This window comes from Gopherus flavomarginatus, chromosome 8, assembly GCF_025201925.1.
Source record: "Gopherus flavomarginatus isolate rGopFla2 chromosome 8, rGopFla2.mat.asm, whole genome shotgun sequence".
Lineage (NCBI taxonomy): Eukaryota > Metazoa > Chordata > Testudines > Testudinidae > Gopherus > Gopherus flavomarginatus.
In genome coordinates, this window is record NC_066624.1 from 61,925,661 (window position 1) to 61,949,445 (window position 23,785).

General features: G+C 49.0%; 1 long non-coding RNA gene across 1 annotated transcript in view; it reads left to right on the forward strand.

The window, feature by feature from the left end:
- The first annotated feature begins 271 nt into the window (after positions 1 to 271).
- The window catches only part of LOC127057109 (uncharacterized), a 116,833-nt gene continuing 93,319 nt past the window's right edge, over positions 272 to 23,785 (forward strand). The window contains exon 1 of the long non-coding RNA XR_007776016.1: positions 272 to 347. This is a non-coding gene — a long non-coding RNA (uncharacterized LOC127057109). The remainder of the gene's footprint in view (positions 348 to 23,785) is intronic.

The window sequence follows — 23,785 nt, forward strand, 5'->3', positions numbered from 1 at the left end:
GACCTCGGGACTTGCTGCGCTCTGGCCAGGGGAGTGCAACCACGGGTTTGCGGGGCTCAGGCCAGGAAAGCGGGGCTGCAGGGCTCTGACCGGGACAGCGGGTTGCGGGGCTCCGGCTGAGGGAGCAGGACCACGGGGTTTCGGGGCTCTGGCCGGTGTAGCGGGGCCACGGGTTTGCGGGGCTCAGGCCGGGGTAGTGGGGCTGTATGGCTGCGGGGTTGCGGGGCTCCGGTCAGGGGAGCGGGGCCGCGGGACTTGCCGCCCTCCGACTTGGGGAGCCGGACCATGGAGTTGCGGGGCTCCGGCTGGGGGAGTTGTGCCAAAAGGCAAAAGCTGACATTAACATTGTTTCAGTGTGTGTGTTACTTGACATCGTGTATTCATTGTCACCATAGAAGCGAAGGGCTATGCATAGATGGAAAATTGCCTGGGCATCAGTAGAAAATGTTAAGTAAAATTTGCTTTAAAAATTAAACCTGGCACTTTGTCATCTTGTGTCATCATTTTTATTTCTTAGCTTTCAGCTATTTAAGTGAACTCTAAAACTTTCATACTGACTGTTTACTATGACATTGTATCTCTCTAATCTCCTTCATAACCATCATTGACTTTTTTCCATTTAACACTATCCCATAGTATCAGAGACAGTGAGAAAAATAACAAATAAAGGTACATGACTATCTTTCTATCTGTATAGAGAATGATAGATATACATGCATCTGTCTCACATAGAGAGCTGTGATGTATTCCCTGCAGCCAGGGCCAGCTTTAGGATGTGCGGGGCCCAATTCGAACAGTTTTGATGGGCCCAGCACGGATGACTTAAAAAAAAAACACATGTAAAAAAAGTGGGGTTTGTACTCACTGGACAGTGCTCCGAGTCTTCTGTGTCACTTCAGCAACGGGTCCTTCACTCGCTCCAGGTCCTTGGAGGCACTGAAGGACCCACCGCCGAAGACCGCGTGCAAGCGAAGGACCCACCGCCGAAATGCCGTCGAAGACCCAGAGCGAGTGAAGAACTCACCATCGAAGTGCCACCAAAGACCCAGAGTGCCGCCAGGGGAGTAAAAGTTAAAAAGGCACCTCTAGCCAGGGAAGGGATTCTCATTGGGCCCGGGGCTCTCTTAGGCATGGGCTGATTTGAGGAATTGGTGGAATAGGCCTAAAGCCGGCCCTGGCTGCAGTGAATGTTTTGGATAATCTGTGTAAATGGTTCATATGTCTCTGAGCTCAGCCCTGGCTTGATCCAGGGACAGAGATTAACTGTGAGCTGACTGTTCCTTGCTGGGATCCAGGAGCGGGTGAAAATCAGGAAAAGCAGCTTCTAAGGAATATTTAATGAAACGACATTGTAATTTTGGGACATTTTTCAAGCTGCTGTTTCCTTCCACTTTATAGAAGGCGCAGGACTGGAGGCTCTCTGGCCGAGAGATCTGGGCCAGGGGCTTGCAACACTCTGCCCTGCGCTCCGGCCTGGGGAGCAGGGCAGGGGGTTTCCTCGCCCTCCGGCCGGGAGATAGGGACCCAGTGCTCCGGCGGGGAGCTTGGGGAGTCACTCTGCGGCCGAGGCAGCAGGGCCGAGGGTTTCGCTGCCCTCAGCCCGGTGCTCCCGCCAGGGGAGCGGGACGCGGAGCTGAGGCCAGGAGATCGGGGCCCAGCGCTCCAGTAGGGAGAGGGTGGCCGGGGGATTCCCTGCAATCCACGCGGCACTCTGGCCGTGGGAGAGGGGCCTGGGGCTCTGGCAGAGAGATCAGTGCCCGGCACTAAGGCCGGGGGAGTGGGACCGGTGTTTACCCCACACTCAGCCCGTCTCTCTGGCAGGATTTCAGGACCCGGCGGAGCGGAGCCCGGCTTGCCAGCTGCCGGAGCTGGGCCCGGTGTTCCTGCCGGGTGAGCCGAGCTCGGTGTTCCAGTCGAGAAATCGGGGCCAGGCTCTCCGGCAGAGATCGGGACCCAGCGCTCCGACTGGGGGAGTGAGGCCAGGGGTTTCGCCACTTTCAGCACATTGCTCTGGCCGTGGGACCAAGACTCGGCGGTCTGGGGCAGAAGGGCCCAGGGTTTCGCTGTTCTCAGCTCGGCGCTCCGGCCGGGAGATTGGAGCCTGGGGCTCCAGCCAGGAGATTAGGACCCGGCACTCGGGAGATTCGGGCCCGGTGCTGTAGCCGGGGGGTTCGCACCGGTCAGTGCATCGCTCCGGCAGGGACATCGGGACCCGGCACTCCTGCACGGGGAGTGGAACCCAGCGCTTCGGCCAGGGACACGGTGCCCTTGCTGGCAGAGGTGAAAGTAAGCTGGTACTGGACGGTAAGGAGGACCGGTAGGAAAAGGAGACTGTAGGCGGGAGAGAGAAGCCTGCTCCCTGCATAAGAATAGTTTAAACTCAGCTGTTCCCTGATGGTTCAGCTCCCAGGGCTAGGTTTCTGACAGCCTTGTTAATTTCACTCACAGTAGCTAGGGGGAGGGGGTCGAGGGGAAGGTGTGTTTGACCATGGCAGGGGCAGTCCTTTCCTGCCCCCGGGGCTGAGAGGATCTCTCCAGTACTAATATACACAACAAATACAAGCATTTGGCTGCACAGCTTAAATCCAGAGCTAATAAAAGCAGGTGGAAGGGGAAAACTCACTGTCACATTGGATTCTCAGCTCCTCCCTCCCCCTCCTCCAGACAAGGCTCTGCATTCCTCCCCCTATACTCCCAGCAGGGGTTCTCCTCTGGGCTCTAGCTTGCAGTAGGGACACTGGCTGAGATGCCTGCTGCTGCCACCTGCAAAAGAACAGTTTAAACTCAGCTGTTCCCTGTGCAGTTCAGTGCCCAGAGTTAGGAGATGTTTCTGGCATCCTTGTTAATTTCACTCCCAGTTGTTGTTGGGTGTGTGTGACCATGGCAGGGGCAGTTCTTTTGTACCCCCGGGATGAGGGGATCTCCTAAACACAATCAAAATCCGGAACCATTTCCAAGTTCAAATCTATCTCATTCCCTCCCCAGCAGAGAATCATGGTTGTGATGTGCAAACTGCTTGCAGATCCTCTTTGAAATGTTACTGTTTGAAAAAAACAATACAAAAAACATGGAGAACATGGTGGAAAGATGTGTCATGATGATTAGGGTTTATTTGGGCAAAGCAATTTTGCTAAAGCAACTAAAGATTCACAGGGAAAGCAAATAGCCCCCATAGACAACACCACAAATGGATTGGAGGGGAAAACTGAATATTCAGGGAAATTATTGTGCCTCCTTTGAAAGAAATACTAGTTTTCATTCCAATCCACCCTCTTTATATATTGATTTAAACACCTGAAATGTCCTTAGGACATCAGGTGCAATCTCAGATCTCTTTTTGTTTTGTCCTGCCTGCAGAGTGCAGAGGCTGAAATTGACAAAACTTTCTCTAAATATCTTGTATATTTCATGAAGGCTATTCTAGTTATCCTTCATTCACCCCTGACTTCTCCTCCCTCCCCCCCCCACCGGCTCCATCTGTGGCTGGCTGGCTGGCTGGCTGTGGTTTTTGCCCTGGTTACTTACTCCTTGGCAGACCCAGCCCAGCGGCACCTGCTGGCTCTCTGCAGGCAGCAGCCCACAGGGACAGGTTGCTGGGGCCGCTGCTGGTCGATGGCAGGCTGCAGCTGCATTGTTTGTAACACATTCATACACATACATACAGTCAGAGGTGAAAGTAAGCCAGTCCGGTCTGGTACAGCATACCGGCAAGAGCCAGTACGCCGTGCTGGACCACACTGACTTCCACGGCAGGCATTGAAAGGGCTCTGGGCTGCCCACGGCTGCGGGCAGCCCTGAGCCCTTTAAATCCCGGCCATGGCTGAGATTTAAAGGGCTCAAAGCTCTCCGCAGCTGCGGGCAGCCCAGAGCCCTTTAAATCCCGACCGCGGTTCTGGCGGCTGGGCCGGGGCAGGAATTTAAAGGGCTCAAAGCTCCCTGCGGCTACGGGCAGCCCAGAGCCCTTTGAATCCCGGCCACAGCTCTGGCGGCCGGGCTAGGGCCGGGATTTAAAGAGCTCCGGGCTTCCCTCAGCGGCAATAGCTCTCGGCCATTTAAATCCCTGCCCCAGCCCTGCAAAGCTCAGGGTTTCCCCTGGTGGCCAGAGCCCTGGGCCCTTTAATTTGCCCCTGAGCCCCAGGGGGCTCCCAACCACCTCCTGCAGCTGGGAGCCCCTGGTTGATTTAAAGGCTCTGGGTCTCCCAGCCACAGCTGGTTCCCCAGGGCCTTTAAATCTTGAGAGGCCATGCCTCTTCTAGGTGAGGCCACACCTCTTCCGGATGAGACCATGCCCCCCTCAGGACTCCAGCAGTATCGGTAAGTCCTGTAAGTTACTTTCACCCCTGCTGGCCGGGATATCGGGTCCAGACCCTCCTGCCGGGGAAGCGGGGCCCAGGGTTCCAGCCTGGAGATCGGGGCCCGGAGCTAAGGCAGGGGGAGTCGGGCTGGGGATTTCACCGCACTCAGTTCCTCGCTCTGGTCAGGATATCGAGACTCAGCGGAGCTGGGCACTGCGCGCTCAGGCCTGGGGATTTCGCCGCGCTGCACTTGTCTCTCCGGCTGGGGGAGCGGGACCCGGCGTTCCGGCCAGAGGAGCGGGGCCAGGAGATCGGGACCCGGCGCTTTCAGCACATCGTTCAGGCTGTGGGAGCGGGGCCCAGTGCTCCCACCTGGGGCCGGAGTTTACCCCACTCTCAGCCTGTCCCTCCAGCAGGGATATCAGGACCCGACACTCAGTAGATTGGGGCCGGCCCAGCGCTTTGGTAGAGAAAGCCAGGCACAGCATGCCGGCTGAGAGATTGGGACTTGGCGTTCTGGCCGGCGGAACCAGTCAGGACATCGGAGCCTGGCACTCTGGCGGCACGATGACACCCCCGGCCCTGCTCCCACAGCCGGGCCCCGATCATCCCACCGGAGCCCCAGGCACAATTTCCCCGGCAGGAGCACTGGGTCCCGATCTCCCACTCAGAGCGATGGGCTGAGTGCAGGGCAAACCCCGGCCCAGCTTCACCGGCCGGAGCGCCGGGTCCCGATCTCATGGCCGAAGCGCCGGGTCCCACTCCCATTGCTGGAGCCACTTGCTGAAAGCGGCAAAACCCCCAGCCCCACTCCCCCAGCCAAAGCGCCAGGTTCCTCTCACCTGGCAGGAGTGCCTGGTCCCGATCTACTGGCCGGAGCGACTGGCTGAGCGAAGCAAAACCCTTGGCCCTGCACGGAGTGCAGAGTCCAGATATACCGGCTGGAGCGACGGGCTGAGTGTGGGATAAACCCCAGCCTTGCGCCCCCGGCTGCAGCGCCGGGTCCCGATATCCCGACCAGAATGCCGTGTCCCACTCCCCCGGCTGGAGCGCTGGGTCACACTCTCACGGCCAGAGCGACGGGCTGAGCATGGCAAAACCCCAGGCCCACTCCCCCTGCTGGAGCACCGTACCCAGCTCAGCCGGGTCCTGATATCCCGTCGGATCAATGAGCTGAGTGCTGGGAAACCACCAGCCCTTTTCCCCCAGAAGGACACTGGGCCCCGCTTCATCAGCTGGAGTGCCAGGTCCCGGTCCCACGGCCGGAGTAACGTGCTGAAAGCGGCTAAACCCTCGGCCCCACTTCCCCAGCCGGAGCGCCAGGCCCCACTCCCATGGGAGGTGCGCCAGGTCCCGATCTCTGTCGCAGAGCCTGACCCCAGTTTCCTGACTGGAGCACCGAATCCGGCTCACCCGGCAGGAGCGCCGGGTTCTGATGTCCCAAGCGGAGGTCCGGGCCCATTCCGCCGGGTCCCAATCTCCCAGCCGGAGCCTTGGTCCCGCTCCAGCGACAGGCACGCCAGGCTCTGATCTCCCAGACTGAGTGCCAGGCTGAGCGCAGCGAAACCCCTGGCCCCGCTGCCCCAGCCTGAGCACCAGACCCGTCTCTCGGCAGGAGCGCCATGCCCAGCTCCCCCTGCCCCAATGCCGAGCTGAGCACTGAGAGACTCTCAGCCCCGCTCCCCCTACCAGATCCCCAGCCTTGTTCCCCCAGCAGTAGTGCCAAGTTCCAATCTCCCCACTGGAGCGCGGGGTCTGGCTCCTGTGAGCATGTGGTTCTAGCGGGACCCAACTGAGAGTGCCGATTCAAGACCAATTCCTTAAACAGGGCAGTTACAGCCCCAAGCTGCAGTTTTTCCACCTCTAAGGCAAACCAAACCAGCCAGACAAAGAGGACTTTTGCCTCACCCCACTGGCTAACCACAAGTCACAAGCAATTCTCTTAGACACCCCAGTTTCCCAGTATCACCACCAGTGCCACTCGTCCTGGGGATGAATGGTTATGAAAACCAACACCCGAAAAAGGAAACGGTTCTCTCTATCCCAAAGAATTAAGCCTCAGACCCAGGTCAATATACAAATCAGATCTTACCCACAAATCACGCTGTTGTCAATCCTTTAGAATCTAAAAGTTTATTCATAAAAGGAAAAAGATAGAGATGAGAGCTAGAATTGGTTAAATGGAATCAATTACATACAGTAATGGCAAAGTTCTTAGTTCAGGCTTGTAGCAGTGGTGGAGTAAACTGCAGGTTCAAATCAAGTCTCTGGAGTACATCCCCCGCTGGGATGGGTTAGTCAGTCCTTTGTTCAGAGCTTCAGTTTGTAGCAAAATCCCTCCAGAGGTAAGAAGCAGGATTGAAGACAAGATGGAGATGAGGCATCAGCCTTTTATAGGCTTTTCCAGATGTAAGAACACTTCTTTGTCCTTATTGTGGAAAATTACAGCAAAATGGAGTCTGGAGTCACATGGGCAAGTCTCTGCATACTTTGCTGAGTTACAAGGCATATCTGCCTTCTCTCTATGGGTCAATTGTGTAGCTGATGGTCCTTAATGGGCCATCAAGCACAAATTTGAAATATAGACAGTATAGAGCCAATACTCATACCTTCAACTACAAAATGATACATACATACAGACAGCATAATCATAACCAGCCACCCATAACCTGGTCTTAGACACCTTATATGACCCCCTTTACATAAGATTTGGTGCCACCACAGGACCATGGTTGCAACCATGTTCTATATGGTCCCAGATTATATTAATAACGTCACAGCTCCCCTGGCCAGAGCACCGTGCCCCGCTCCTCTGGCAGGAGCGCTGGGCTGAGCGCAGCGAAACTCCCGGCCCCGCTGCCTTGGCTGCAGCACGGTTCCCCAAGCTCCCCGCCGGAGCGCCGGGTACCTATCTCACAGCCGAATCATGAGGAAACCCCAGCCCTGCTCCCCAGGCTGGAGCACAGGGCGGAGCGCCGCAAGCCCTCAGCCTAGATCTCCCCGCCAGAGAGCCTCCGGCCCTGCGCCTTCTGTAAAGTGGAAGGAAACAGCAGCTTGAAAAATGTCCCAAAATTACAATGTCATTTGATTAAATATTCCTTAGAAGCTGCTTCTCCTGCTTTTCACCCACTCCTGGATCCCAGAACGGAAAAGCCAGCTCACAGTTAATCTCTGGCCCTGGATCAAGCCAGGGCTGAGCTCAGAAACGTATAAACCACTTACACAGATTGTCCAAAACATTCACTGCAGCTTCCTACAAAACTATTTCTTAATCATGCCCCCAGGACCATGTCTTTCCGCCATGCCATCTTCTTTACTCCAAGAGCATCCTAGGCTCTTCATGCTATCTCCAACCTCACCATGGTGAGCATGAATTAGTGGCCTTTGCAAACCAGACAAACACACTTCCCGCTTCTTCCAGCTCCCTCAGGGACTTCTATTAGTGCCACTATTTCTAGCAGTCCACCACGTCTATAAAAGGCTGGGACAAGCAGGGACAAAGGGAGTGTGGCTACACTCCACAGAGTACACGTGCAATTTATTGTATAAGGCACAAAGAGCATTGAGATGACTGTTGGAATTAATAATATTTGAAATTATTATTATTAATATGGGGAATCACCAATCACAAATTTCATCATAAATTTCTTTATTAAATCCAATGGCCACTTTATACAATTGCTCTAAACATGCCTAAAAAACCTAACAAGCATTTTATTACTTCTATAAACATTTGATCAAGATACTTACCAATGGTCTAATCCTGGGGTGCTTAGACCCATACTGGTTGGCTTCAATGTGGTCACGTAAGTATTAGCTATGAGCCCTTTAAGATTTGAGTTTTTATTTCCTTTAACAAACAAGTGTTGTCACTGCCAATTTCTGACTTCAGCTAACGAAATAATTTGAGACAATTCATCCTTATTTCCAGTCTTGATCCAAATAAGATTTACAATCTCCTTTCTTCCAAAGCCTTTGCTTTCTTATTTTCTCCCCCACTCCTTGCTTGCCAGCAGAACAATGGGAAGGTTGGGGCTTTTTTCTTCTAAAACGGTTTTTCTGTCTTGTTACTGCAGCTCTTTATTTTATTAGTTACTTTCCCACACTGCAAGTAATACTACTTATTATTCTCATGGCCTTTTTTACTCAATGATTGGGGCCTTCTTTACAATACACACACAAACAGACACAGACACACCTCCTTAGCCATCTTCAGCTAAGTCTAATTCTTTAATTTTATGCTTATTCTACAATGACACTGCCAGTACACAGATGAACAAGAGACAGGTGCAAAGCCTCTTCTCACTCCTGTGAGATTCATGCATCAGGAGGCAGATTTAGAAGAACCATCACCGAGGATCTCATGATTTTTGTAATCTTGGGGGCAGGGGCAGCTCCAGACACCAGCCCGCCAAGCACATGCCTGGGGCAGCAAGCCGGGGCCGTGGAGGGCCTGCTGGTTGCTGTGAGGGCGACAGTGAGGCTGCCTTAGGCAGCATGCCTGCAGGAGATCCACCAGTCCTGCGGCTTTGGCGGCAAATCGGCAGTGGGTACGCCAAAGGCGCGGGACCAGCGGGCCTCCTGCAGGCATGCCACCAAATCCACGTTACCAGCGCACTGCCTGCAGGCGCGCCGCTGAAAGCCACCTGACTGCAAAAAACATAGAGCCACCCCGATTGAGGGGAAGCCACACATACGTACATAGTTGTGAGGGGAAGAATTATGCCACCATCTTCTTCCTGGCGGCTAAGAGGAGGGCTCCAGTCCTGGCACTGAGGGCGAGGGAGGGAATTGCCATCCTTGCCTGCTATTGGACATATATTATCCCTGTATATTTTTATAGCTGTACACAGCTACACAGTTTTGGTCTTACTTTCAGTCACATTTTGCTGCATTACACCTCCATATCTGTATGTAACCCTTTACCAGGTGATGTTGGCAGCAAAAAGGGCCAGGCACCAGTACCTAGGGAAGTGATATACAGAGCTCAGTAGTTCAGGAGCCAAATTAATGATCAACAGAACAGCCACTGTAGTGTGAGTTCATGGTTTCTGTTACTGCAGTACTATTCATATTTAAATAGTGTGAGAGGGGAAATATTTAGGGTTTTACATATAATATAATATATAAATCTCACAACAAATAAGTCAATAACTTTGCACAAGATGATAATTTAATTGGTGAATAAGATAGTAAAAGCATCCTGATTGGTTAATAACTTAAATTAAATCACATGGGGCTTTAATGTCATGTGCTGCAAAGAGCCACAGGAGACACATTAAAGAGCCACTCAGGGCTCATAAGCCTCAGTCTGAGTATCACTGACCAAGGGGTTCCTCTTACAATTCGCAAACAGCACCAGTCTGAGCCCCACCCAGAAACCTGAGGGGAAAAAAAAATCTTGTCACATGGCAGAAGTTTTTTCCCCTTTCCCCTCTATCTGACTTGTGTCCAAGGACTGAATCCCTGCTGGCAAGGACCTATATGGCACTGGCCCCCAGCTACAGGCACCTCTTTGCTAAAGGCACAGAGTGCAAGGCCAGACCTGAGTAACCTCCAGGAAGGATCCCTCTAGCCAGCGCCATTAGAGCTGAACTCCTAACTTCGGGGTTAGGTGGCGGAACCTCTGGACTGGTCCCAGACCCTGGATCCATCATGAGAGAGGGGGCAGGGACAGCATCATGGTAAGAGATGATGCTACAGCAGTTCTCCACTGCGTTCTCAGAGGGCAGCAGCAGCAGCTGAATGTGTAAAGAGTGATCAGCGTGAGAAGCTATTTCTGAATCTGAGCTCCCTGCATCAGGGCAGCTATCTCTTTTATAAAGGTCACAAGAAGAATTTTAAATCTTCATTCTCCCAGTTCGGTAAAAAGGGAGCTGGGAGTGAGTGGAGAAAACAAAAAGTCTGCTCCGGAAAGAAGAGACAAGAACTACTCAGCTTGCAAAAAGCAAAGCAGGGTGGCTTATTGCCATTGCAACTGTCACAGTTCATGGCAACTGCACCTGTGTTCCCCCTCCGGGGTCCAGCCAAGGCACCCACCCTCAGGCTCCTGGGTCCCCAGCCATCACCTCTCTTGGGCAGAAACACACATCTCCCCGCAACTCCTGACCAGGGTATTTCCAGGCTGCACAGCTCTCTGTCTACACTGTGAATTCCCCCAGCAAAGTCAGACTGCCTCAGCAGGCCGGCTTTGCTTTTCTCCTCTGAGAGGGAGAACAGTGCCATTGCCAGGGCTATAACCAGGGTGCATGGAGGGAGCAGGCGGGCAGCCGCCCAAGGCAAAAAACTGTGAGGGGCAGAAAAATGGGGAGGAAAAATGATGGAAAAACTGTAGGGGTGCAAATATATTTGCTCGCCCGAGGCACTAAAATGCCTCATTACAGCTCTGGAAACTGCCACAGTTGAACTACCATCCAGCTCTTTCTAGGCAAGCACATTGATTCTTAAAATACAAGTATTACAGAGAGAAAATAAAAGAACCTACATGCATATTAATCAGTTTGCCAGAGGTCGCCCCCCTCCCCCATCTCCACAAGGCCTCTGGTCAGTGTCAACCCTTCCAAGCCTTTCCTAAGGATGGGGGGAAGCGGGACCTTGGACAGTCTGTTCATTCATTGGATCAGAAAGCAGGCCCTGAGTCAGTTTGAACACAGGCTATTTATCCAAAAACCCTTTCTGTGTTTGTTGGTGCCTGGAGACTCCAGTTTGAACCAGTTGCTATGAGCATCTCTCTAGGGGACAGGGTCTCTCTGGAGGTATTACAACTGAGTGACTTTACCTTGCCTCCCCCCACCCCACCCCCACACACATAGTTATTAGTGTCTGGAGGGCTGTGCTCCCCTCCCCCAAGGAATGCATACAATCTCAGTCCACAGTGATGACAGAAACTCAATTCAATAAGGTTTGCCCAGGATATTGCAGGAAATTGCCCCATCAGAGCCTTTTTACAAGTCTGCATTATGTATTATTGGTTGTGATGGCTCTGGGAACTCAGGCAAATGCACGCTATGATCCACCAACCTCTCACCTGGTTGTTTTCCCTCTTGACCAGAGTCACTGCATCTAGTCCATCTAATTATAGAATTTCACAGACCCCAAATTCCTTTGCAAGACCATTTGTACCATTGGCCCTGTTTGCAGCACAGCTGGTACTCTACAGATGAGTACAAGGTGACCAGACCCTTCACTGGGCCCAGTCTGCACAGCTCCATGGTGGAGCCATTTCAAACAGTGCGATGCTAACGTGCACCAGGGAAGTTCTGGGGCACACCAGCAAGGGCCAAGTGGGCCCGTTGGTATGAGACACGCTAGCGCAGACTAAATGTACACCCCTCTGGTATGGAGTAAAGCACCGTATAGACAGGCCCCATGTCTCCCAAGCTTCAGGCCAAGGCCCTAACCACTGGACCCTCCTTCCATCCCAGGGGATCAAGTCTCGTCCTCCCCTGAGGGACAAACAAACAGCAGTCCATTGATCTAGCTGTGCCAGGTCCCAAACCAGGGTTTGGGAGTGGCTGAGGCAGGTCTATAGGCATCAACAGGGAATCCTGGCAGCCTGCAGGGAGGTCCCCAGGCTTTGAGGGTACCAGGGTAAGATGTCCCACTCTTGCAGAGACACAATGTGTGTCACAGAAACAGGTTAACTGGAGGGCTATGTATCTGTTTGCCTCCCTGGGAATGTCTGACTCTGGGAATGTCTGCCCAGCCCATGGCAGTGAGCATCCCAGCCTGGGGTGACTGACTCGGGTTAGTGGGGCTTGCGCTAGCGCTCCCAAAACAGCTGTGTACACGGCACTTTGAAATTGCGGCTTGGGCTGGAGCTGAGACTGTGACACCTAGGGAGGGGGCTGCTGCCCAGGGCTGTGTACACATACCCACAGGGGCCAGCATGGGAGGATGTTTGTAGAACTGTTTATGACTGAAATATAAAAAGCAAACATTAAAATTCTCGGAATCCTTACCAAGTGGCAGAGGGAGAACGTGGTTTGCAGAGCACGATAGAACATTGTTTTTCAAGCTCTCAGATCACCTCTGCTCCAGTTTGAATCAAGGCTGTGAGCTTAAAATACAGCCTATCAAGAGGCCAAAGTACACTGATCAGCAGAAAATTACATTTAAAAGAGATGTAGAGATAGAATGACTTGGATACACCTCCCATCCCTGGGCAGCCCCAAACTCTTCAACAGTCTTGTAGGCACATGCTGAAGCTGGTGATTTTCCATATACCTGGCACAGATACTTTATACACAGGCCCCCCAATGCCAAAGGTCTGGGGCTATTTAGAACACCATAAGATGACGTGTGCATGCACCTTTTAGATAACATCTGCTCCCTGACAGACTTAGCTCTGATTTCAGTCTTCTGTTTTTTTTTTTGTTTGTTTTGTTTTGTTTGGCTAAAAAGTGCAGATTTGGGTGAACCAACACATTTGGCAAATTTGTGCAGAATTTACCAAATTGTTTTGGCTGGGGAAACCAAACTCCAAAAAGATCAAAATGTTTTGTTCTCAACATTTTCTAAACAAAGCATTGTTTTACGAAACAACTTTTCATTTAAAATTTTACTTCAATGTTATTGTTAAAGAAGGTTTAAAAAACACCTTGACAACAAAATAAAATGTTTTCTTTCAGATTGACCACAGCACTTTGAAATGCAATTTTGTCAACATTTTTTGTTCTTCAAAAGATTTTTGAAAAAAAAATTTTCATGCCAGCCCCAAGCTATTTTTTTTCCTTCAATTTTTTGGTTTGTCCAGCAAACCTTAAGCCTAAATGTGCTTGCTTAGAAAGCTGCATGGTAACTTATCTGTGGGCTATTACATTGTTTATAGCCTCTGAAGGCAAAGCAGCACCATCCCACCCTCCCACACTGGCTGAATTAGAAGCAGTAGTGGCAGCCTGAGCTAGAGCTGTGTATGGAGTGAGCCAGGCTGGTCTTCAGCAAGACCCCCCCCTGCCCCAGTCTGCTCCTCACATACTTGCTGGGATAGCACCAGCAGAAATTACTGTTCCCTCCAATCGGATTATCTCTAACTGTGTGCTATATGATTGCTTCATACAATTGCTGTCATTGGGAACTGTGGTGTATTGAAAACAGCTAAAATTATAATCTAACACTTTAAATTCTCAGGGGATTTCCTGGTCCTGTTTGCCAACTAGGGGCTCTTTAGGGAAATGTGCAGTCTGGGTCTTTCAGCAGTCGGTAAGATGGGGCTGAGTTGTGCCTCTCTCTTAGGGAACAGCCAGCTTTGTCACTCTCTGGTTTTGGTTCTTGTATGGTAAGGTTCTGGATTTTAAGAAATAAAGGAGTGTGACATTGCAACCTTCCAGAAAGAATATTTTATCTAACTCCATTCCAGGTACCACACTGTCATATACTGAACATTCGCTACCTGTTGCCAAACCCAAACTGTAGCCATAGGGGTTCGCTGAGTTTAGTCTTTTGTCTGATTCATCTGCTTAGCCTCAATTTGGCAGCCAATGCAACCAGCTTGTTCTTGAAGCAGATCTGTAGGGAAAATACCCTCAGCATCTTATAGAACAAAATCAAACTGTTGAGATATGAAACGCGTGAAACAGAAACCGAAGCAAGGGTGATTCAATGGGTTTGCTGTTTCTAAGGTTCTTCAAAATAAAAAGAAGTCTCTTCAGGACCAGCTCTCAGCTGCTGAGGAGAAGGCTAGGTAAGTCTGCTGGGTGCAAACCAAAGCTTTTTATGGCCAATGTCTTAGTGATGAGCATTACATGGGGAAAAGTAGTTTTATATGCAAAGTTGAGAGTAAGTTAGTGTAAGAAATTTAAATTATAAGTACTCAGTACTGCAAAGGTTCAAGAAAGTGACTGGTTAAGTCAAGCATAACATGGTACTTCTTGCACAAGCACCTACCATAGCTCTTTCAGTTCGCCACAGTCGTTATGTGAGTTATGCTTCCTGTACGGATACTGGGCCTCTCTCAAACAGACTTCTTAACTGCAGGTGGTTTTGTGATATGCTCTAATGGGAGCTGGGATAAGACTGTCAAACTCCTATTTAGTTGTGTCCTATCCAGGATTGTTGCCTGGACTCTCACACTGGCAGGAGAGACTACAACCCCACTGCACTATTAAAAAGACCATATCACTTGGAGTAACAGAGACTTTTAGATAGCAGCACAAGTAGCCCTGCAGTCCATTATGCTAAATGGCTGGGGTTGTCAAAGGAACGTGAGGCTCATTTCCATCAGCCACATTTCTCAGCTCAGCTAATTCCTTGATAACCTTAGGAGAACCTCCTCAGCTTTTACTTGGGTTCTCCTGAGCTCTTTCTCTCTTTTCCCCAGGCTAACCACATTGGTGACTTTTGCAGGCCTAGGACTGTACCACGGTAGCATGCCGTTGTCTCCTCTTCCCCTTACATCACTTGTTATCTTTTTAGTTTGATGGCACTTGTAATCACATGGGACCTAAGCTTCATTAACCCCATCCTCCTGGCTTTCTGTTTTGGTGGTCAGATGGGCAGGGTAGCAGAAGACCTTCTTGTTACCTCTGCTTATTACACATGCAGAGAAATGTGCTACAGCATGGACAACCTCCCATTGCAGGCAACCCCTAATTTGCTCTGTCTCTTTGATTGTCTTGGGTGACTTTATACCCTGTAAATTTAAAAAAAAAAATTTAGAAAATCCCATACTAAAGATAGGTTGGTCATGGGCTGTGAAGGTGCAGTCTGAGCATTTGCTGAGAAATTTGGAGTCCGAGAAAGCTGTACAGATCTGCCAAGTGCCTGGACAGACAATCTTACCGATGTAAAGATGGTGGCCAAGATGCTTTATGTGAGGTTATTGCTCAGCAAGATGTGGAAAAAAACCTGCTTAATGAGAATAGTTGCTGTAAGGAAGGACACCAAAACCTTATAACAGGCCAGGAGTCTAGACATGTATGTGAATCGCAGAAGTGAACTTTCAGATAGTTGCTGGCTGGCATTGGGGCAAAACAGCAGCAGGGGGTATCATTGCCTAGGGGTTAAAGCAGAGGGGCTGAGATGGAGGAGACTTGACAGTCTTATAAGCAAGGTAGGGAAATCTGGTCTAGATGAATGTACTATAGGGTGGGTGCACAATTGTTAAAAGATTGTATTCAAAGAGTAGGTACCAATGGTTTGCAGTCAAACTGGCATGGCGTATCTAGTGAAGTCCCATAAGGGTCAGTCCTGGGTCCAGTATGTCACGGAGTGTGGGGGAGTCTGGGCCCTGCAACCCCCACTTCCTGCAATTCACTGTGACTCTCAGCCAGCCAGTAAAACAGAAGGTTTATTAGACAACAGGAACACAGTCCTAAGCAGGGCTTGCAGGTACAACCAGGACCCCTCAGTCAGGTCCCTCTGGGGGCAAGGATCTTAGACCCCAGACTTGGGGTTCCCTGCCTTTTCCCAGCCAGCCCAAAACTGAAACTAAAAACCTCTCCAGCCGGCTCTCTTCCTTTGTCCAGCTTCCCCAGCAAAGGTGTTGACTCCTCCTACCCCTCTTCCTGGCTCAGGTTACAGGCTCAGGTCCTATCCCTCACCTAAAGTCATCCCCTGCTCTCCCATCCCCCATGCAGACAGTCCCCACTGCATTACACAGTACTATTCAATATTTTCCTTAATGACTTGAATAATGGAGTGGTGAGTATGCTTGTAACATTTCCAGATGACACTAAGCTGTGAAGGGTTGCATGCACTTTGGAGATCAGGATTAGAATTCAGAATGACCTTGACTAATTGGAGGATGGTTCTATAGTCAACAAAATGAGACACTGAAAATAAGTGTAAAACATTTCACTTAGAAATGCTCATCTACATTAGATGGTAGTACTGCTGAAAGGGATCTGGGGGTGATAGCGGAGTATGTGTCCAATTCTGGGTGCCACACTTTACGAAAGATGTGGTCAAACTGAAGCGAGTGAAGAGGAGAGCAACAAAAATATTCAAAGCTTTACAAAACTTGAGCTAAAAGGAAAGGTTTAAAAAATCGTGCATGTTTGGTCTTGAGAAAAGATGACTGAGGAGTGAAATGATAACACTCTTCAAATATTAATATTAATGTGAAGAGCTTTATAAAGAGGATGGTGATCAATTGTTCTCCATGTCCTCTGAAGGTAGGACAATGGGCTTAATCTGTAGCAAGGGAGATTTACGCTAAACATCAGGAAAAACTTTCTAACTCTTAGGGCAGTTAAGCTCTGGAATAGGCTTTCAGGAGAGGTTATAGAATCCCCATCATTGTTGAGTTTTTAAGAACAGATTGGACAAACACCTGTGAGAGAGAGCGAGAGCAAGAGAGCACTGGGTTCTCACCACTCTGTGAAGCTTGAATCAATTGGGGTTCCCGTGTGGTGGTGGTAGCTGGGGGTATGAAGTGCTGGAGACAGACAGAGCCCCCAGCACGATCAGTCAGGAAAAGTTGAAGTCCCAACAGAAATTATTCAGATTTTGGATCCAGGCATCAGAGCACTTACTTGAGCATGGGTAGGGGTTTTTGTAGGGAAAGAACAATGGTTCAAGGGAGAACACTAGATTTGTTTGTGGATAAACTAAGTATACCAAAATTATTTTGTTCAGGTTAGACAATAGGAACTGATCATTCCTGACTATGGGCAGTGTTCCTTAGAGGGAGCTCACAATGCAGTTAGGGAGCTTCACTATTTTGGATACCAATAAAGGATTTATTATTAGAATTGGTCTGATAACTACTGAGCTGGGTATGTGCAGGCGGGTTCATTAACACCTAGAGCAGAGATCCCCCATCATGCAGTGGCTTCCCTGCTTCTCTAGTCCCAGAGTTCCATGAGGTTCTTGCCTTGGAATCTCTGTTCTCCATTCTGTATGTTAATGGAGATGCTTCCCTGTCCCATCTTCAATGCAAATGAGGCTAGGGGAGTTTCCTTAATCCTGTCACCCTTGTCCCAGGGCTCTAGGTGTGTCTCCGATTGCCTTTTCATTGCTTTTTGTAAGTCTTTCTTCTGATGAGTTTTGGTTCAAGCAGAGGGTGAGGGAGGGAAGGTCTTTTGTGAGTCAGTCAGGCTGGGTACTGCACCCTGGTTCCCCAGGAGCACAGAGCTGAGAGGTCACAGTTCCTGTGGAAACTCCACTCCAGATGTCAGTGCACCCCCATGCCTGCACTTGGAGATTTTTACAGCAGTACTCGCACAGGCCACGCACGCGTGGTGCCTACCTTGTGCGCCAAATATGCCTCAATAACACACATGAACAGCCGAGGCTCCTCAGTTCCTTCTCTACAACAGAGATTGCTCCAAACTCCAAAGTAGAGGGGAGGAGGGTGGGTAGTGGAAGACCCACAGGGACACTCATCTCAAAGAACTGCACAGGTGAGTCAGCTCCTCTTCTTCTTCAAGAGCTGTCCCTGTGTGTGCTCCACTCCAGGTGACGGAAAAGCAGTAACTCTTAAGGAGGAAGGGACTTTGGAGTTGGTAAGAAGACTGTAGAGAACAGAGCTCGGCCCATTCAAATGTTGGTCTGGCATCCCTGAATAAGAGCATAATGTTTAGAAAAGGTATGCTCTGAAGCCCAGGTGGTGTCTTTGCAAATATCTGTGAGGGGAGTGTTACATAACAATGCCACTGACGTTGACACAGATCTGGTGGAGTGTGCTCTAATAGAAGTTGGAGGATTCATCTTCTTTATTTGATAGCATAGGCAGATACAGTCTGCTATCCAACTGGATATTCTTTGGGTAGAGATGGATTTGCCTCTGTATCATTCTGTGATTGAAATGGAAAGTTTAGGGGGAGCCCTAGAGGGCTTAGTCCTATCCAGATAAAAGGAGAATGCTCTGCACATGTCGAGTGTGTGAATTGCTGATTCAAAGGTGTTCGCATGGGGTTTAGGAAAGAAAGTTGGTAGGTGGATAGGTTAATTGAGGTGGAAGGTGGAATGCACATTCAGGAGAAATTTAGTATGCATTCAGACGGTGACTTTGTCCTTAAAAAATATAGTGTACGGTGGGTCAGCCATGAGCATCCAAGTTCTCCTACACGTCTGGCAGATGTAATGGCAACTAAAAACATAGTTTTTATGGATAGATGTAGAAGGGAGCATGTTGCAAGCGGCTCAGATTGATGGCACATCAAGTATATGAGGACCGAGTGTAGGTCCCAGGGTTGAGTGGGTGGTCTAATGTCCAGGTATAGAGTCTGGAGCCCTTGAGGAACCACTTTGTGATGAGGTGGGCAAAGATAGTAGTGTCTCCATGTGAAACACCGTAATTGCTGCCAGATGTACCTTTAAGTAGCTAAAGGGAAGCCCAGATGGTTTAAATTCTAAAAGATAGTCTAGTATTAGTGAAAGAGGGGCAGAAGCAGAAGCGGTTTTCTTGTTGGAGCACCAGTGAGTGAACTTAGTCTGTTTCTGGAGACAGGTGGTACATGTGGATTGTGTTCTGCTATATAATAGTACTCTTTGTACCTGTTCAGAGCTGTCTAGTTCCTCATTAGAGAACCATTGAGGAGCCACGCTTTGAGGTGCAGCATCATTACATTACATTGGGGTAGTGTAGTTGACCCCTGCATTGTGATAATAGGCTTGGAAGCGGGGGGGAAGTGGAATGGGCAGGCAAACTGAGATCCTCATTAAAAATGGGTATTATGCCTGTCTGGGCCACACGGGGCTATTAGTATGACCCTGGCTCTCTCTGCTCATATTTCTTGTAATACCCTGTGAAGAAGTGGAATGGGGGTGGGGGGTGGGAATGCATATAGGAAATTGTCACTCCATTTGATGATGAATGTGTTTCCCATAGAGTACTTTCCTAGGCCTGCTCTGGAACAGAATTCTGGGCACTTTTTGTTGGTCACATTTTGAATATATTGTGTAGGATGGTATCATTTGTCTCCCATTCTTGATCTAGGGGAAAAGATCTGCTGAGCGTGTTCGCAGTGGTGTTCGGCGAACCAGATAGGTAGGAAGCTAAAATTTGATATTGTGTTGGAGGCATCAATTCCAAAGTTTCATAGCCTCCATGCAGAGTGAGTGGGATCGAGCTCCCCCTTTTCTGTTTTATATAAAACATGCAGGTGATGTTGTCAGTCATGATCCCAGTGTGACGTTTCTGTGAGGGTGAAATTGGAGGCAGGCATTGTGGGCCGCTCAAAGCTCTAAAAGTTTTATGTGTAGTGATGCTTCTATAGGGGACCAGAGTCCCTGAGTGGTGTGTGGTGTGCCATGTGTGCCTCCTAGCCCATAAGGGAAGCATCCGTGGTAATTATGATGGAGGGGGACTCCTGCATGAATGGGACTCTGGAGCAGAGGTTGTGTGGACGAGTCCATCACGTGAGTGAGTCCGCCATGACTTTGGTAGGTATGGATAGAAGTCTGTTAGGTCATGTACATTCAGTCTGTAGACAGTGGTCATCCAAACCTGCAGGCACCACATGTATAGGCATGCATTCTTGAGTACAAAAGTGCAAGAGACCATATGGCCAAGAAATTTCAGACAGTCCCAGACAGTGACCTGCAGGATGCTTTGCAACTTGGCAACAAGATTCTTTATGGTGTTCAATTTGTTAGATGGGAGAGATGCAAGTCTGGTTATGGAATCAAGATGAGCGCCTATGAACTCTAGTCATTGAATAGGAGTTAATGTGGATTTATTTTCATTTATTTGTAGGCTCAGACCCTGGAAACAGTCAATGGTCATCTGTGTGGTTTCGATGTCTGTGCCTTGAGCAGGCAGTCATCAATTATGACTATTTTTTTCTGTAAGTGTGCTGATGCCACCATGAGAATCTTGGAAAATACGTAGGGTGCTATTGAGAGCCCAAAAGGCAGAACCCTGTATTGGTCATGATTTGAGCCCATAACAAATTTGAGAAAACGCCTGTGGGCGGGGTGTATAGTTACATGAAAATAAGCATCCTTCAGGTCAAGGGCTGAAAACCAGTCTCCCTGTTTCAGCGCTGGAATTATGGTTGTCAAGGTAACCATTTTGAATTTTGGCTTTTTGACGATGCATAAACTCACCTGAGGTCAAGAATGGGTTGCTATCTCCCATTTTTCTGTCAAAAAGTAGTGAGAATAAAAACCGTTTCACCTGTGCTGATCGGACACCGTCTCGACTGCTCCTATTTGTAGAAGATGTTGCACCTCTTGGTGGAGCAAGTGGTCATGAGACAGGTTCCTGAAGAGGGACAGGATAGGGGGTGGGTGGTAGGTTTGGACAGGAAGGGGATGGATTAGCCCCATTGGATGACCTCTTGGGCCCATCTGTCCATAGCAATGGCTCACCAGTTGTGGTAGAATGGGAGTAAATGGTGAGCAAAAGGTTGAATGGGAATTATAAGCACTGGAGTGTGTTAGGATACAGATATTCAGGCCTGCCTGTAACGGCTTATGCTTTAAGAACTTAGGTGTATTTTTATCACTTAGCTAGTTACAGGGGTATAAAAACAAAGAATCAAAATCACAGTCCTCCTGTGTATGGACCTTCTATCACTAGCATAGTCTGAGGTCTAGTTCTTAAGCTAAGGCCCTTGGCTAAGCAGCAGAGGCAGCTGTAAGCTGGGAAGCGAATGGTCACATCCCAAACCAGTCACATTGAAATAAGGTGGTGTTGGGCTTTTAGGAAGATGATCCTGTCTTGATAGTGCCCACCACCAGCAGATGAAGAAACAGATCTTAAGATGGTTAAAGAAAACTTAGTTTGATAGCATCCTGTCTGGCAAGAAATCACTTATCAATGGTTGTGGTTGTGAAACCCTTATTTCTGTATGTTTTTTCTTTATGGCCCCCACTTTTCTATTGTTAATCTGTCTGGTTCTCTAATTGTTTCTGTCTGCTGTATAATTAATTTTGCTGGGTGTGAGTTAATTAGGGTAGTGGGATATAATTGGTTAGAGAATTATGTTACAATATGTTAGGATTTATTAGTTAAATTTCAGTAAAATGACTGGTTAAAGTATAACTGAGAATATTACTATATAAACTGGGGTCAAACAGGAAGTGGAAGGGAAATTGGAACCATGCTTACTAAGGGGGGGGAATGGGAATAGGGAACAGGGACACAACCAAGGCTCTCCAGTGTCAGAGCTGGGAAGGGGGAAACAGGGTAAATGCTCTGTGGCGTTAGAGATGGGAACGGAATACTGGGGAACAGGCTCTATCGGTGTATAGAGATAAGCCTGACTGGTGTGATGGGCTTTGGAATATGCTTGCTTGGAAACTAACCCCAATAAACACTGCATTGTCTGTGCTTCGGACTTCTGGTTTTGCTGCTTGCTGTCTGTGTGACAAGAACCAGGGAAGTGGGAGGGTGAAGGGACAGCCCTCTAACAGAGTGGGTGGAAGGTCTTCTATAGCTTCAACCAAGGCTTCAAATCTGCTTATTAGATGGAGGGGATTGGGACAGTGCTGATGTTGTGGGGCATTGTCGTTGATGCCTTGGTCTCTGGCGGTGTTGCTGCTGGTGGTTGTATGGCCTCTGTTGTTATGTGTAGGCCAGGTATCGTGGGCACTGGTAGGCTGATACGTGTATTGTCTTCTTCTGTTTGCTGGTATATGGATACCTAGCTATCTGAGCATTGCTCTGGAATCCTTCATGGTGTGCAGTATCTTGTTGGTTTTTGCTGCAAATAACTTCTTGCCATCAAAGGGGAGATCCTCCACGGTGTTTTATATCTTTCATGGGACAGAAGAGGTAAACCATGAAGCCCAGTGCATCACTATGGCCATGGCAGTGGATCTAGCAGCTGTGTCCACAGCATCGAGGGCAACCTGCATTGACAGTCGGGAAATAATTTGCCCTTCAGAGACTACTGCTTTGAATTGTTGTCTCTTGTGCTCTGGGATGTCATTAATAAAGTCCATGAGTTTCCTGTAATTTCTGTGATCATATTTGGCCAGTAGGGCTGCGTAGTTTACCACTCTCAATTGTAGCATGGAAGATGCCTAAGCTTTGCACCCGAGCAGGTCCATTCTTTTGCTATCCTTGTCAGAACGAGTGGACCGGAAATCCTACGGTTCGTTCTTTTGGTTTTCTGCCTCTCCTACCAGTGAATTTGGTGCTAGATGCATGAAAAGGAATTCTGAGGCCCTGGAGGGGACATAGTACTTCTGATTTGCCCTTTTGCAGGTAAGGGGTATGATGGCTGGAGTTTGCCAGATATTCACGGCAGGGTCCATAATGGCTCCATTAATAGGTAGGGTGATCTTGGAGGAGGTCAAAGGTTGTAATATGTTGGTCAGCTCATGCTGAGTCTCCGACATCTCCTTTAGAATGATCTTGAACTCATTAGCTACTCTTTAAAAGAGGTCCTGAAAATGAGTAAAATCATCTGCTGTTGTTGGGGGTGGGGGCATAATAGCCTCTTGTGGTGAGATGGATGAATTATTATTATTTGGAGAGGGTTCAGGTGCCTCCTCATCAGCGTGCACTGTTGCAGAGTGCTCCTGTCCATCCGTCACACAAATGTGGACAGGTACAGGAGGCGATCTAGTGTTGCCTCTGCCTGGGTTGTACAGGCTACTGTGGTGCCTGCTGTAGGACCCCCATGGGTTCCAATAACGCCATTGTCCGGGAAAGGGCATGGGTGTTTCCATCCATGGGTGTCCATACCAGGATGGTAAGTCCCTGGAATATGAGGACCTTGGTCTCCTTGGTCCCATGCTAGCAGGAGTGTGAAGGAGGGAGGAATGGTATGGTAGGGGATAGCTGTCAGTGCCATGCTGATGGTTCTGGTGACAGATCGGTACTAAGTAATGGGGAATCTGAAGTTGGCAAGATTAGCAAATCACTGGAGTGAATAAATTGTAGTGCCAAGGTAGAAGGAGCGGAATTTATAGCGTGTAGTGCATCTCTTAAAACCTGATGAGCCAGGCATAGTATAAACTGTCTAGTTGACAGAAAAAACCTGGGGAAAAAAATTAAGAGAAGAAAGGGGAAATGAAACTTATCTGACTAAAAAAGTTAGATAAACTTTATAAACATCTAACTATCTAAAGTGAAAAATAATTGAGCGAGACTGTTGAGCTCTGTCTCAGGCCAGGGAGGGTAGATAAGGAACTGAGAAGCCAGGTCCATGTGCGCATTTTTGAGGCACATTTGGCATGTAAGGCAGGCACCATGCGTGCATGGCCCATGTGAGTACTGCTGTAAAAATCTCCGAGCAAAGGTGCAGGGGTGCACCAACACCTGGAGTGGAGCACCCAGAGGGACATCTCTCGAAGAAGAACACATGGCGGTTTTTCCAGGAGGAGAAAGATCAAGGATAGATAAAATAACTGTAAAGAAATAAATACAATAAATGCCTTCAGGACAGTAAACGTGTCTTTCAGAGCAAACTACAAAGAGAACAGAATATCTATGGATGAAAATGACAGAGCTAAGGAACCTGCCAAATGAGCACCTGGGCGTGGGCACCATATTGAAGTATACACCAGTAATCCATTCAAGGTGCAATGTTCAAACATATTCAGCATTGGCTATACTCTGAAGTCAGGGGTAAAACTCCCATTAACTTCAA